This window comes from Rhinoderma darwinii, chromosome 9, assembly GCF_050947455.1.
Source record: "Rhinoderma darwinii isolate aRhiDar2 chromosome 9, aRhiDar2.hap1, whole genome shotgun sequence".
NCBI lineage: Eukaryota > Metazoa > Chordata > Amphibia > Anura > Rhinodermatidae > Rhinoderma > Rhinoderma darwinii.
The window spans coordinates 85,235,698-85,252,356 of record NC_134695.1 but is presented as its reverse complement, the minus strand read 5'-3'; the positions used below and the strand labels follow the sequence as shown (position 1 = coordinate 85,252,356).

General features: G+C 45.7%; 1 long non-coding RNA gene across 3 annotated transcripts in view; it reads left to right on the top strand.

Annotated features, from left to right (window-relative positions):
• The window catches only part of LOC142661119 (uncharacterized), a 336,310-nt gene that overhangs the window by 133,783 nt on the left and 185,868 nt on the right, over positions 1–16,659 (top strand). The window contains exon 1 of one of the 3 annotated variants that reach the window (XR_012850639.1): positions 12,678–12,951. The exons of the other annotated variants lie outside the window; for them this stretch is intronic. This is a non-coding gene — a long non-coding RNA (uncharacterized LOC142661119). Of the gene's footprint in view, positions 1–12,677; positions 12,952–16,659 lie in introns of those variants that run through there. 3 annotated transcript variants of the gene reach the window in all.

Below are 16,659 nucleotides of genomic sequence, written 5' to 3'. Positions count from 1 at the left end.
TATATATATATATATATATATATATAATCTTAATTAGATCCAGAACTATTTGGACAGTGACACAATCTTCATGATTTGGGCTCTGCTTCCACCACATTGGATTTGAAATTAAACAAATTTTACATGTATACATGTCACTTGACAGTCATATCTTGTGTATATGCAAGAGTTAGGCCTCATTCACATCACGTTTTTATTGCCTATGTTTGACGTATACGCCGGGAAATACTCTCATGAATTATCCATTAAACGCCTCTGCCTAAACTATTATAGTCTATGGGTGACGGATGCCACTGTCAGGGTATGTTCACACGAGGGCGTCCGTAACGGCTGAAATTACGGGGATGTTTCAGCCTGAAAACATCCACGTAATTTCAGCCGTAACAGCATGTGCAGGCGCTTGAACGCCGCGTCAATTACGGACGTAATTGGCGCTGCTATTCATTGGAGTCAATGAATAATGGCTCCAATTACGGCCAAAGAAGTGACAGGTCACTTCTTTGACGCGGGCGTCTATTTACGCGCAGTCATTTGACAGCGGCGCGTAAATTACGCCTCGTGTGAACAGACAAACGTCTGCCCATTGCTTTCAATGGGCAGATGTTTGTCAACGCTATTGAGGCGCTATTTTCAGACGTAATTCGGGGCAAAAACGCCCGAATTACATCCGTAAATAGGCCGTGTGAACATACCCTTAAGCATCGGTTTGACTTATGCCTAACCCATAGGTAATGGCTTCCGTTTACCGTATACATCATGAAAAGCTAATGAAAAGCCCATGACATATATGTTAAACGGATGCCTGTGACAGATGCCAATTAGACCCGAAGACTTAGGCCCTGTTCACATCAGTGTTGCCCTTCCGTTGAAGGGTTCTGTCAGAGGTTTCCGTCGGGTCAACCCCTCAACGGAAAGGCAAACGGAAACCTTAGCTTCTGTTTGCATCACCATTGTTCTCAATGGTGACAGAAACTTTTCTAGTCGACTGCGCTATTGATTCAGTCAAAACAACGGAACCCGTTCACAACGGTAATGTCAGGGATCATTACCATGTATATTGTTTGAAAAATATTATCCTCACACATATGTATATACATTTCAGTTCTTTGTGTAATATACTGATATATATAACAAGTTCTTTGTTCATGTCGGACACACCTATGGAAGACACCGCCCCCTGGAATGCAAGAAGAGTGAGTCTGAGAAACTGGTGGGGGCTTGGGCACTCCCACATCTCTGGGGAGAAGGCATGTGTCTCTTTCTGTGTTTCTTTGTTCTGAATAAAAAAGTTTTTCAGTCTTCCTCCTGACTGAGAGAGGGAAGCTGTACCAAACCTCTCTGTGTGGTGTACTTCTCTCCAGGCATGCCTTCAGCTTTCAATTTACAGAGGTGGTCATTCGGTATGAAATACGGACCTGACAGTAACAAACGGAAACCATTAGCAAAGTTTTCGTCACAATTGGGATCAATGGTGATGCAAACAGAAGCTATGGTTTCCATTTGCCTTTCCATTGAGGAGTTAACCCGACGGAAACCTCAGACGGAACCCCTCAACGCAAGGCCAACGCTGATGTGAACAGGGCCTAACATGGGAAAAAAACCTGATACGTTTACTCCGCTAATGCATATATTTTTTTGTGGTATATTAATATATACTGGCGAGACAGAGTCCACATGGACACTGTTAGCCTCCTTCCAACAATGGAACCCTATGGACACGTTTAGCGTGTATGTCTGGGCCTTTTCCGACGTACACGCTAAACGTAAACAACAAACATGACGTGAACAGGGCCTAAGGCTCTGATCACACTATATTTTCAGTGCACGTTCAGCATATGGCATAATTGCTTTCTGTACTATATGGCATACAGTTGCATGTATCACCCATCGACTCCCACATATGTTTTTTGTCAGGATCCCTCAGAATTAAAATGTGTAGGTAGCTACAATCCAGTAAAAAAAAAAAAAAGTATGCTGATGTATATTGCCTGGAAGTATGCAAATAAGGAAACTCTTTTGGCATAGTTATATCCATAGAAGTGTATGGATACGTTAAGCGTGTATGTCGGGAGCAGTGGGAACATATCATATAATATATACATTTATGTATTTATGACCGTCAACCTGGATTTTTCCATAGTTTTCCATATATCATTTTCATCTCATATCCTTTTGAATTCATTAGATTGTCATGAAATAGCATAAAATTAATAAAATAAAAAAAAGTAATGAACACAATTGGTGAGATTAAATACATGTAGCATGTATCCCACAAGTAATAAAGTCTCCAAGTAGTCGGGGATCACTGCTGTTTAATAATTTGCGCACTAGTTACGGTGTGAACTATGAATTTAGCATGATGCGTCACATCACACAATAAATCACGGGACAGGTCATTAGGCATGGGGATCATGTTAAGTGTTTTTCAAAATAAATGAGCTCCTGTGCCTTTTTATGTAAAGTAAGCAGTTGTTTAAATATGACGATGTGCTAATTATTTTTTCTTTTGTATGTTGGAAAAAAAGATAGATGAATGTATAAAAATTGCATATACCTTGCTCCTTAGTCAGAATTTACTGGTCTGATTCGGTTGGCGCCCAGATCATCTCCATAATTTTTAATAAGGACGATTAACTGTGCGATGCTGAAGTGCCTTTGGTTAGAATTTAGTAGGACAGGCTTTCTCCTTCTTTGTTAAAACGTGTGGTTAATTACATGTACGTCAACCATTGGTCTTGTCGACATTATATTTTACCTTTAAATTATGTGATGTCCTAATTAACACTTTTATTAAGACCCGACGACTGGTTTTAAGTTTCCGTTCCCCCGCTTGACTCTATCTGTGAATCCTTTTTCTTCTTTGTGACAACCGTGTTTATGGCTTTTCCCTAGCCATCGAACTAGATGGCACATTGAATTATTCTCAAATGTATAAGGGCATCACGTCACATTTGCGTGTTTGATATCATACGTGACTAGCTGTACTCTAGCCAAGACCCTTAATGTACAATCTGCAGATGTGCTACCCTCTGAATGGTTAGATACATATTAACGTAAATCTTTTTGGAGTCAAGCTCGTTTCACATCAGTTATACAAACATATTGGTTCCTTTAGAAGGACAAACACTCAGTGTTAGTAAAAGGGAAATCTAGGTCAGAAACCGGGCATAATCATTTTCACTTGAGAATTTAATCACGTCTTAGAGGAATTCCCAGGTTTTTTTGGGCTATGTTGTGATTTTGCTAGAAAGCCTTGCTGGAAATTAGTTTGTTGCTTACAAAAAAAGTAGACAATATAAACCATAAAACTAAAAGAGAAATGCACCACGAAATACCACACCGACGTAAATAAGCTGCTAATTTCCAAGTTTCTTGCAGTTGCGTTCTTATTTTTGGAAAACTCCTTGAAAGACCGGGTATATCATTTTTTTTTCATATTTAAAAGACTTTTAGCGTATTTCTTGTCTGACTACGGCTCTGTTCACACTACTGTAATTGCTTCCATTCTCAGCAGAGTTATGACGAATCTGATTTCAAATGGCTCCTGATGGACTTCGATTGGGGTTTGTTGGGTTTCTTTGGGTGGATTTTAAGCCAAAAGTAGCGCTGCAGACCAAGCTATTCTTGGCATCAAAAGCACGAAAAAGTCACCTGTATGTGGTTCTGAAAAGAAATTAAATTCCCCTTAAGGAGGACCTGTCACTAGGTCATACAAGTTGAACTGGTTTACCGACCTGAATAGCGCTGTCTCCCTGATTCCAGCACTGTTTTTTTTCCTGTTCTAGAGATATGGCCCACTGTTGTATTGGCTCCCTCTATGCTAGTTTGCTGTAGTTGGCCCACAGGGCATGAACTACCCTCAAGCTGCCTCACGCTAGTCTATTGTAGATTCTAAAGTTAATCCTCTATACCACCTCTCTTTAACAGTCCTCCCACTAATAGGGCCAGTTCACACGTTGCGTAAATACTGCGGATTTTCCGCAACGGAATTCGTTGCGGAAAATCCGCAGCAAATACAGTAGCCGCAAAGTGGATGAGATTCAACAAATCTCATCCACACGCTGCGTAAATACTGAGCGGAAATACCGCTCAGAAACTGACCTGTGTTGCGGAAATTCATTCCGCAGCATGTCAATTGTCTTTACATAAACGCTGCTTATATGTTGCGGAATTCCCCACTGAATTCAATGGGGATGTAAATCCCGCATCAAATAGCAGTTGTTCCGTTTTTTGCAGTGGATTCGCAGCGATCCCGTCGCAAAAAATGGAACTCAGAAAAAAATAAAATAAATAAACTTACCTAGGAGTCTGTGTTTCATCCTCCTGGGATGACGCTTCATCTCATGTGTCCACCGCTGCAGCCAATCACAGGCTGTAGCGGTGGTCACATGGATGAAACATCATCCCAGGAGGCCGGCCTGGGTGACGTCAGAGGGCCGGTCTCCTGGGATGATGCTTCATCCCAAGGGGCTGCAGCAGTCTCCTGAGATAACACGTCATCCCAGGAGGCCGGCTTGCTAGCAGGCCAGCTTTATTGTTGCAGTTTTTCGTGGCGGACATTCAGGGCGAAAAACTGCACCACAGTTTGGTGCGCTTTTTCACCCGGAATTCCCTGTGGTGCACAGGGCGGATATACGCTGCTTGCTTTTACGCAGCTTATCAGCCCCGTGTGAACTCAGCCATAGAGTGATAGATGCTACCTTACATGCAATTTCTTTTCTGTCCATTACCTTCTCCTTTCTACTAGTCTACGGTCTCAACATGCAAAACAAAATGATGTTTTTTATCGTACGAGGTGCGTCCCAAAAGTAATGAGAATTATTTATTTTAAACTCCCCACGAGGGCTGTGTGAGTAAAGGTTGTTGTTGCGGGGGTATCTCAAGTATACGTCCGGACCATCTTCCGTTCAGCCCGAGCCTTTCGAAGCATCGGCACATTACATAAATGCACCCTTGTTTTTCCCTCTCGTCACGGACGAAAATGCAGAGGAGCATCGAGCAGCGTTACGCAATCAAATTTTGCGTTAAGCTAGGAAAAACAGCTTTAGAAACCTTAGAGATGCTGAGGACCGCGTATGGGGCAGCTGTTTTGTCGTCAGCCCAAGTTATCAGATGGCACAAGGTCTTCAAGGATGGAAGGGAAGCCGTTGAGGGTGAACAGCACTCAGGGCGACCTTCAACATCAAGAACCGAGGAAAATGTGGCGGTTATCAAGGCTGCTCTGGATCGGGACCGACATTTAAATGCCAGACTAATGTTGGTACTGTTGAAAACGTCCAGCCAGCCGCAACGAGGGCTCTGTTCAACCATTCACATGAAGACTTCCAGCACTGCTACGAAGAATGGCAGTGTCGCTGGAATCAATGTGTTCAGTCCCAGGGGACTTACATTGAGGCTTTATTCAGGCGAACGGGAAATACGCGCGTGCAACGCGCGTGATTTTCACGCGCGTTGCACGTACCTATATTAGTCTATGGGGCCGTGCAGACATGTGCATGAGTTTTGCGCTGCGTTGGTCCGTTGCAAAGAACTCACGACATGTCCGTTGATTCAGCGTTTTCAACGCATCACGCACCCATTGAAGTCAATGGGTGCGTGAAAACAACGCACGGCACACGGAAGCACCTCCGTACGCACAGCGTTTTTCACGCAACACTTGTTAAGTCTATGTAAATGAGTTTAGCAAACTAGACAAAACAAGTACAAACCAGGAAGTGGGTTTTCACTTTCTGAGCACATGCGCACAGTTCCAACCGACATCTGCTGCAATGCCACGTGCGTGCGATGTGGAAAAACTTATCTGCTTGGTGCATGACAGACCCCAGTTGTGGAACACCAACGCAGAGGCCTACCACGACCGCACTGGCAAGGAGGTTGGCTGGGATGAGGTCGCGCAGAGCCTCTTCGGACATGAGTGGGATAAAAGCACCACAAGAGACCGCAAAAGCATAGGTAAGCGCAGATCTCTATTGATGCTAATGCAATCGGCCATGCTGTAGTGTATATCCTTGTGTTTCACATGTTTGTACTGTGCTTGGTCGCGGGTGTGTCACTGCATCATTAGGCAAGTGTTTAATATTTAGTTGGGTTTAAAGTTTAGCGACGTTTCGGACAAGTGCAGTTTTCAGTTAGGTCACATGGTTTCCTTCTTTTGTCTGTTTCCTGTTCCTATGTCCAGTTGATGATGTTAAAACACGGTGGAGGAGCTGTCGGGATCAGTTCAGGAGGGAATTTGGAAGCAGAGGGCGAAGTGGGGATGGGGCGTCCAAAAAACGCCCGTACATATATATGAAACAGCTGATGTTCCTCAAGGACATTATGGAGATGCGCCGTAAGTAATGACTGTACCTTGATGACATGTGTGTGTTCACTGTATAATCGGCCTAAAAAGCTGTTTGGCCCTTGTGGACATGTTTAAAAGGAGTAACGCAAAATGTTTCTGGCAGATGCAGTGATAGTCTCAATGACACCGAGGAGGAGGCTGGCCTTGTGGAGTCGCAGCTGGTCACGGAACAACATCCCGTGCTGCCCTTGACCCCCGACCTCACGCAAACACAAGCAGCCACCCAGTTAAGCAGCCAACCCCAGCTGCCACGGGACGTGGACAATCCTCGGACGCCACCAGCCAGACGCCGGCGGACCCAGGTTGCCACAGCAGGTGCCAACGTGGACTCGAGAGTCCTGGAGTACCTTCGGCGCTGTTCGGAGGAGGATGGATGTGACGCTTTTGGCCGTACCATAGCGCCGCTACTCTGGCGAGTCCCGGACTACCGGATGGCACGCGTCCAAGGGGCCATCCTTGCTATAATTGACTCTGCCACTCCTCCTAACAATCCACGCCAGTGCTTCCAGGTAATAGAGCAATGGCGTGGATTGCCTGAGGATTTGGTGCCCTCTACTGCACCTCTCCCTTCCCAGCCTGCACACACCTTTCCACGGCCACAGTACCAACGGCCGATGGTGACCATAATGTCACCTGGTCATGTGGTGCCTCGGGAGCGCCCTTTCGCACCCTACGCCAGACCCCAGCCTCCCTTTGCCCAGGGCCCCCCGGCAGGGTTCAACCCTCTGTATCAGCACCACTATGCTGTTGAGGAACATCCTCAGCAGGCCCAGGGACAGTATAGTGGTGCTGAAATGCAGAGCCATCGGTCGCCATCACAGAGGTATCATGACTTATAGATGTGTGTAGTCCGATTACGGGTGGCTCGATGTGGTGATGTAAACCTCGAAGTCACAGTTTGTTAATGTAGCATCATGTTGGTGCGTTTTCTATTTTTTGATGCCTGCTTGTTTCTGTTAAAAGTTACCGTTCGAAATTACAGATTAAATTGTTTTTCTGTTTGCAAGTAAGATTTGATGTGTTTGCCTCCATCTATGTTGTGGAACCCAGGTTCCCCCCAAGATTCTTTTAGGTAATGTTCAAACATTATGCCGATGGAGCAAGATTGTAGCATGCCATGATTGAGGTATTAGTGAATCTTTGGTGGTTTTCCTCCATTCCTCATATTGTTTTCCCCTGCATTGCAGTGATGAGAGAAATGTCAAACAAATGTATTTTGCCTTGGGATTAGTGAACATGGGCTAAGCCAATCTGCCTCACAAGCTAATTCGTCTAGAGGACATTCAAACTAAAAAGAGAAACCACCAAAGATATTAGCTCGCAACCCACGTCAAGGGTCCTCATGTCTTGCGAGTCCCTAATCAAAATATCCCCTCCCCAATAACTACAAATAGTACTTAAAAATGCTCAAGTGGGCCACTAATCTACACTAGGACAGCCCTCACAGAACATCCTCCTGCCATGCCACAGCTCCATCGGGGCTGTCAAAATATTGTGCAAATATGTCGCGTACTCGAATCCCAGATGTTTGAGCCCTTCCAAGTGGAATTTGCTGCGGAATGGTTGATGTGGAAACATTTTGGCGAATATAGTCGGCATCACAACCGGCGTCATGTATGCGACAAAAATTATGAAGCACCACACACGCTTGTATGACACGGGTGACATTTTGCGGCGTCCGTTGCATGGTGGTGAGAAAAACACGCCATTTGGAGGACATTATGCCAAATGCACATTCCACACATCGCCGTGCTCTGCTAAGCCGGTAATTGAATATGCGTCGGCGGTCATCCAAGCCTCTTCGAGCAAATGGGCGCATTACTTGACTTGTGAGTCCAAAACCCTCATCTGCCACGATCACATAAGGGACTGGTGGTCCTCGCGAGCCAGGCAGGTGGTTCGGCGCCGGCACGGAAAGTAGATTGCACATCAGACGATGGCCCATCCTGGATGTACAAAAGATGCGGGCATCAGCTGAGCTTCCATAGGACCCTATATGTACAATGGTAAAACAATAATTGCTGTCGGACAAGGCCAACAAGACAATGGAAAAAAACTGTTTGTAGTTATAGAATCGGGATCCTGAGTGGGGGGGCTTCTTGACCCAAATATGCTTCCCGTCTAGGGCACCAATACAATTTGGAAATTGGGTGGTGGTGATAAAGTCGGCAGAAATCGAAAGCCAGTGGTCTGTTGTGGGCTGAGGCATCACGGTGGCCTTCAATCGCAGCCACAACACAACACAGGTGCCTGTCACAATGCCCGAAATTGTGCTCACTCCAAGAAGGAATTCGAAATGTAACAAATGATAGCTGTTTCCGGTAGCTAGAAATCTACATGGGCGAGATGCAAAAACACAACACATAAACGTGATGTAGGACATGACAACCACACACCATCCTGTAAGCTGCAATTGTTTAAAACACACATACCTCAACGTCACAAGGAGTCGCTCCTCGGGGGAAATGCAGCGCCGCATATTTGTGTCCTTGTAGGTTATTCCTGTGCGAATCAGGTCCAGCAGAATATCATAAGTCGACACAGACATGCGGCAAAACGGCCGAAATTTCTCGGGGTGGCTGCGAAGGTCATCATATAGAGTATGAAAATGGCCTTTGGAGGTGCGCTGGGCCACAAGTGGATGAACCCAAATCCTCCCACTTCTCCGGGTTCCCTCCTGAAGCATGGGTCGGCGCTCACCAATTCTCAGAGAAACCATCCATGATATCAGCACACGGCCCAGCGGAGTCAAGGGCATAGTGTAGTTTTTTTACCAATAAACACCCAACACGGCCAAAAGTAGTTTGCAAGGTGCAAACTTGATGCGAACATGTGCTCACATCAAGCAGGTGTTGGAGAAGGTGTCTTTTTGTAGGCTGCCCTCTCCATTACTCCACCCTCCGTTTTTTTGACGTGCGTAAAAAACGCATGCCATACGCGCGTAAAAAACGCAATCACGCAGCCCTTCCGGATGCCACACGCAACTACCACGCACCCAAAACGCTGCGTTTTTCACGCGCGCAATAACGCCACGTTCGTGTGAATCCAGCCTGAAGGTGATCAAGCCTAATTGTATGTTTTTTGAATAAAAGGATTTTTTGGGATATCCTTCTCATTACTTTTGGGACGCACCTTGCATAATGTAATTGTAAATTTATTTCAATTATCCAGGTGCAGATACGTAATATAGATGATGTTTTAGCCAAGGAACATCTTTCTCAAGCCATAGACATTCACAAATGTTCCCCTTTAGGCTATGTTCACACAGAGTTTTTTGACGCGGAAACCGCGCCGCAAAACTCGTCAAAAACGGCCCTAAAATGCCTCCCATTGATTTCAATGGGAGGATGGGGGCGGTTTTCTCCCGCGAGTGGTAAAACCGCCTCGCGGGAGAAAGAAGGGACATTCCCTATCTTCGGGCGTTTACGCCTCTGGTCTCCCATTGACTTCAATGGGAGGCAGCGAAAGCGTAGTTCACTGCGTTTTATGGCCGCGGCGCTCAATGGCCGCGGGCGAAAAACGCTGCGAAAATCGGGGTGCAGGGAGAGGAAAATCTGCCTTAAACTTCCAAACAGAATTTTGAGGCAGAAATTCCGCCTGCAAAAAACTTTGTGTGAACATAGCCTTATAGTGATATGTTACATTTACAGTTATTGTTCCATTTCTCCCTGCCATAGTTGCTGCCGGCCTGTTCAGTATAAAAGTTAAGTTGGAATCTAACGTAATGTAAAATTCCAGCCTAACTTGAAGGAAGCTTTCATAATTGCCGACTGATCAACCAAAAGACCTATTAAACTATTTTTAAGCTTGTGATGATTGTATTGCGCACTTATCAGTCAAGGTGGACATATCTGTAAACATTTCAGACACAGGCTGTGAAATGTGGGCTCTGTTTAAGTGATCCATAGCAATGGTGAAAATGGGGTTGTCATCTCAGTAATGAACATTTCAACTCATTAATGTAGATTGTAATCTCTAATTAAGCCTGCAATTCAAGCAGAAATAGACAGAAGGTGTTGATGTCTGATAAAGAGGCCTTTACACTCTATAGACATTATGCAATAGACGGGGTTAGAAGACAGGAGTATAGGTGCATAGAAATAAATGCTGAACCTTGGTGTAACTTCATCTGTCAAGATCCAAAATGGCTACACTGGTACACTGGTACTTGTTGCAGTAAAAACACTTCCATAGAGTGCTAACATCTGTGCTTTATTTATTAAAACCTGCCATGTTTGATGACCTGTCACCAGCATTTCACCTATTGAACTCCACTCACCCCTGGCTGGCCGCCGCTGTCCAAAGTTCATTACCGTTATCCCCTCTCCTAAACTCCTCCTCCGACTGTAAATAACAAGCTGCAGATATTTTGCTAATATTTAATAATAATTTGTCACTCTTGTTCGTTCCTCTTCTGACGCCCGTCCACCACCAAAAACTGGCCCGCCCTGAATGCCGAAATCTCGTCTAAGATAGCGTGAATGCCCCTGTCATGTACAGTCCAACACCCTTCCCTGCTTTGTCCAGGCCTCAAATCTAGTTACTGCGCATGCGCCGCTATGGTGTCCCGTTGTGCGCACGCACCAGAACAGGCGTAAACATGGGATTCTGTGTGGCGGGAGGCAAAGAGCTGTCAATCACTAGTAAGGAGGCGGAGTTATCTCGGAAAGGCTTGAGGAATAAAGATACATGACTTTTCGAACTAAGTTATGACTCTTTTATGCTCATTAGCATACAGCGCAGGAACACTATTAAACTGAATACTAAATGTAAGGGGTAATTTACACGGCGGATTTTGCTTGGGTCCCGCCACAAAATTCATCACATAATTATTCCTGCCGTCAGCAGGAAGATTCCTCCTCCCATGGAATTCAATGGGTGGTCCGGGTGGGACCCTTAATTTTCCCGCTAGCTGAAAAAAATCAGCTAGCGGGATAAAGAAGTGTCCAACTTTCATTGAAATGAATAGCAGGTGGATTTTTGTGGGGGAATCTGCGGCGAGATCCAATGCAAAAATTCTGCCGTGTGAACAGGGCCTAACTGCTCTCCACTCTGACCAAGAGATGAGGATCCTGAACAGAGGACCCCACCCCCCCTATTAACTCAGTGTTCCCTAATCGGGTGTATGAAAATATTTTTCTAAACTAGACAACATTTTTCTAAGCACTGCTAAGATCTTCATGCCCCCATTAATACTTAGAGGAGACATGGAGAGGTGTCATTGCGATATCCACTCATGACTACCCACAGAAAGAGATGAAGTAGATAATTGTGCCACTGACTAAAAATAAGTAATAAATTATATTTGGTTATTTTATATCAAGGGTAAGTTCACATGCGGGAGATTTGTTGCAAAAAAATTCTATGAAAATCAGGTCCATATATTTAAATGGCTTCCATATATTTGTCTTTATAGTACAGGAGAAAATATCCCAATAATGAGGCTTATGTAAAAAGTTTCATAGAAATGTGTCAGTGAAGCAATTGAGTTAATAAGGCCATCAGTCCACACAGACCTCTCATAATGTTCACATAATTCTATTAAAGCTTTGTCCTCATGTTGTAAAGTCCAGAGAGGAAGGTCCCATAGCCTATATACCCAGTCATTCTACATAGATCGTACTCTGCGGCCAGCTCCACGCTCACTTCCTGCTGTGGACAAGCGCTCACTCCAGATCTTATTTTGATTTACAATTTACCACATATTGGACTCATATGAGAGTCATAAAACATATCCGATTTCCCCTCAAAGGATGAAGTCAAAGGTGAATGTTTTACAAGATGACAGGAATGGAAAATGGTTCTTTTTATGATCAAAATGCAATTGTATTGAAATCATCTGTCTTAACATAAAGAATCTTTCCTGCATAAAATTGTATTTCACATCCTCCCCCATAGATGAGATCTCTTGTACTATATTTAAGACAGACAAATAGAAGAAATGGCTATCTATCTATCTACAGTGGATATAAAAAGTCTACACACCCCTGTTAAAACACCGTTTTTTGTCGTGTTACAAAATCAGTACAAGATGAATCATTTCAGAACGTTTTCCACCTATAATCTGTACAATTCCATTGAAAAACAAACTGAAATAATTTAGGGGGGAAAAATAAAAAACTACAATAATGTGGTTGCATAAGTGTGAACACGCTCTTATAATTGAGGAAGTGGTTGGGTTCAGAATTAGCCAATTACATTCAAACTCATGTTAAATAGTAGTCAGTACACAGCTGCCATTATTTAAAGTGATTCTGAGTAACCCCATATAAAGTTCAGCTGTTCTATTAGGATTTTCCTGACATTTTCTTTGTTGCATGTGACAGCAAAAGCCATGGTCCGTAAAGAGCTTACAACACATCAAAGGGATCTGATTGTTGAAAGGCATCAGTCAGGAGAAGGGTACCAAAGAATTTCAGAAGCATTAGATATACCATGGAACACAGTGAAGACGGTCATCAAGAAGTGGATTACATTTGGCACAACAGTGACATTACCAAGAACTGGACGTCCCTCAAAACTTGATGAAAAGACAAGACAAAAATTGGTCCGGGAGGCTACCAAGAGGCCTACAGCAACATTAAGGGAGCTGCAGGACTTTCTGGCAGGTACTGGTTGTGTAGTGCATGTGACAACAATCTCCCGTATTCTTCATATGTCTGGGTTGTGGGGTGGCGTGGCGAGACTGAAGCCTTTTCTAACAAAGAAAAACATGCAAGCCCGGGTATGTTTTGCAAAGACCTACATCAAGTCTGCCAAAAGCATGTGGGAAAATGTGTTATGATCTGATGAGACCAAGGTTGAACTTTTTGGCCATAATTCCAAAAGGTTTGTTTGCCGCAAAGCCAACACTACACATCACCAAAAGCACACCATACCCACAGTGAAGCATGGTGGAGGCAGCATTATGGAGCATGGTGGGGGCAGCATTATGGAGCATGGTGGGGGCAGCTTTATGGAGCATGGTGGAGGTAGCATTATGGAGCATGATGGAGGCAGCATTTTGCTTTTGGGCTGTTTTTCTGGAACTGGGGCTTTAGTCAAGGTGGAGGGAATTTTGAACAGTTCCAAATATCAGTCAATATTGGCACTGTTAGGGATCTGCCAGGTACTTCATCTAGCTATACTCCTGGGATTAATCAATCCACACCTGAGGCCAGACCTGTTCGACTGACACCATCTCCCACCAACCAGGGTGGCAGGCTCAGGAGTGGGAGAGCCTATCGCGGCCTGGTCTCTCGGAGTTAGCTCCGCCCCCTGCCCTTTATTACCTGCCCTGTGCTCTCCCTCAGTGCTTGTAATTCTTTTGGATTCCTGGCCCCACTGCTGCTTGCTCCAGCCTGCTTCTGCCGTGCTTCTGCCTTGCTGCAGTTCTGCTTGACCTGCTTTGCTTGCCCTGGCTTGCTTCTGTCTCCGTGCCCGCTCGGGTGTACTCACTTCGTCCTGGTCCTGACTGTTCGTTCGCCGCCCCGTTTCCTCGTGGCGTTCCGTGGCTACTGCCCCTTCCCTTGCGTGTTCCCCGTTTGTCTTCCAGTGCACTTAGCCAGCGTAGGGACCGCCGCCCAGTTGTACCTCGTCGCCTAGGGCGGGTCGTTGCAAGTAGGCAGGGACAGGGCGGTGGGTAGATTAGGGCTCACTTTCCCTTCACCTCCTTCCTGCCATTACATAATTACAAGCCCTTACCCAGTCTACCCTTTCTTTTACGCTGACGCTATCATGGACCCCCTTGAGACCCTGACCCAGCAGATGCAGGGCCTCTCCCTACAGGTCCAGGCCCTGGCCCAAAGGGTCAATCAGGGTGACGCTGCTTTAGTAGTACCCCTCACCTCACCTCTAGAACCCGACCTCAAGTTACCTGACCGGTTTTCAGGGGACCGTAAGACGTTTCTCTCCTTCCGGGAGAGTTGCAGACTGTATTTCCGCCTAAAGCCCCACTCCTCAGGTTCCGAGAACCAGCGGGTGGGTATCATCATATCCCGACTCCAGGAAGGGCCCCAAGAGTGGGCCTTCTCCTTGGCTCCTGACGCCCCTGAACTTTCCTCTGTTGATCGTTTTTTCTCTGCCCTCGGACTCATTTACGACGAGACTGACAGGACTGCTTTAGCCGAGAGTCAGCTGGTGACCTTACGTCAGGGTAGGAGACCGGTTGAGGAATACTGTTCTGATTTTAGGAAGTGGTGCGTAGCTTCTCAGTGGAACGATCCGGCCCTAAGGTGCCAGTTTAGGTTAGGATTATCTGACGCCCTGAAGGATCTGCTGGTTAGCTACCCCTCGCCTGACTCCCTTGACCAGGTTATGGCCCTAGCAGTACGACTTGACCGACGTCTCAGGGAACGTCAGCTAGAACGCTTCAGTGTGCTCCCCTCTGACTTTTCTGCGATTCCCCCCGAGGTCCCGTCTCCTCGCCCCTCCACGGAGGACTCGGAGGTACCTATGCAACTCGGGGCCTCCATGTCCCCTCGACAACGTAGGGAGTTTCGCAGAATGAATGGTCTCTGCTTCTACTGTGGGGACGACAAGCATCTACTGAACACCTGTCCCAGGCGCAAGAATAAGAAGCCGGAAAACTTCCGCGCCTAAGTGATCATCGGGGAGGTCACTTGGGCGCACAGGTATTTCCCGTTAATGTGAAACGCAATAAAATTTTGCTTCCCTTTCAGGTCTCGTTTGCTGGCCGGTCTGCCACGGGCAGTGCTTTCGTGGATTCTGGCTCATCTGCTAATATCATGTCTGTGGAATTTGCTATGTCTCTAAAGATGCCTTTTATTGATTTACCTTTGACCTGCCTAGGTAGAGTCGTGTGTTAACCTTAAACCATACTATCCCCCACCCCCATTTAGTAACGACACATGACACCGAGGTTGGATGTGAAATGGCCACAGCAGCCGTTTATTAATTTCACAGTTTTATAAAAACAATTTAAATCCGAAACATTCGGATAACTAGTTAGGAATCCACCAGAGAATTCCTCCTAATAATTCACATGACCCAACATGGGTCAGAATCATAAATAACAATTAAACGTTAACATTAACCCGAGCAGAGGAAGTCCTTGAAGCCCCTTCAGATGTTCCTTTCAAGAACACACCGAATTAGCCATCTGCAAACCACTAATTACCTCCAGCCGTAAACCAGCTCGGAAGCACCGTTCACCTCTGCAGATGGCTCCAACCACTAGAAGTCCACTTCAAGGGGATAACACCCGATGAAGCCCTCAAGTGATATACCGACCACTAGAAGTCCACTTCAAAGGGATAACACCCGATGAAGCCTTCAAGTGACATACCTTCTACCAGAAGACCACTTCAAAGGGATAACACCCGATGAAGTCTTCAACCATGTACCTTTTTTGGGGGACGCATACCCCCGATGCGACCCCCCCCACCATTTTGTACTGACTGGCCTCAAGGACTCCCCCCGCCAGCTGCCATGACAACAGAACCTACTCCGGAAAAAAGAAAAACATGTTAAATAAGCACACAAAATAAAACACAACGCTCATAGACAGACGTACATAAGACCTAAGGAGTAACAAAACAAGGGTGGGAGGGTGGGAGCTTTGCTTACTGTGTGTTACTCCTCCCGCTGCTTCCGGCTCAATGCCGAGAAACAGCGGGAAGCGCAGTAACGGCCCCCCCCGCCCCCCTTAACTCCTCCCCGTCCCTCCTTCAGCTCCTTCAACTTTCCCTCACCTCGTAACATTAACCCTTTCCCTACCAGGACGGTCATGTCGGCTTCCCTTAAGCCTGCAGCTGCGTCCAGCCTCTTCTTGACCTGCCTAGGTAGAGTCGTGTGTTAACCTTAAACCATACTATCCCCCACCCCCATTTAGTAACGACACATGACACCGAGGTTGGATGTGAAATGGCCACAGCAGCCGTTTATTAATTTCACAGTTTTATAAAAACAATTTAAATCCGAAACATTCGGATAACTAGTTAGGAATCCACCAGAGAATTCCTCCTAATAATTCACATGACCCAACATGGGTCAGAATCATAAATAACAATTAAACGTTAACATTAACCCGAGCAGAGGAAGTCCTTGAAGCCCCTTCAGATGTTCCTTTCAAGAACACACCGAATTAGCCATCTGCAAACCACTAATTACCTCCAGCCGTAAACCAGCTCGGAAGCACCGTTCACCTCTGCAGATGGCTCCAACCACTAGAAGTCCACTTCAAGGGGATAACACCCGATGAAGCCCTCAAGTGATATACCGACCACTAGAAGTCCACTTCAAAGGGATAACACCCGATGAAGCCTTCAAGTGACATACCTTCTACCAGAAGACCACTTCAAAGGGATAACACCCGA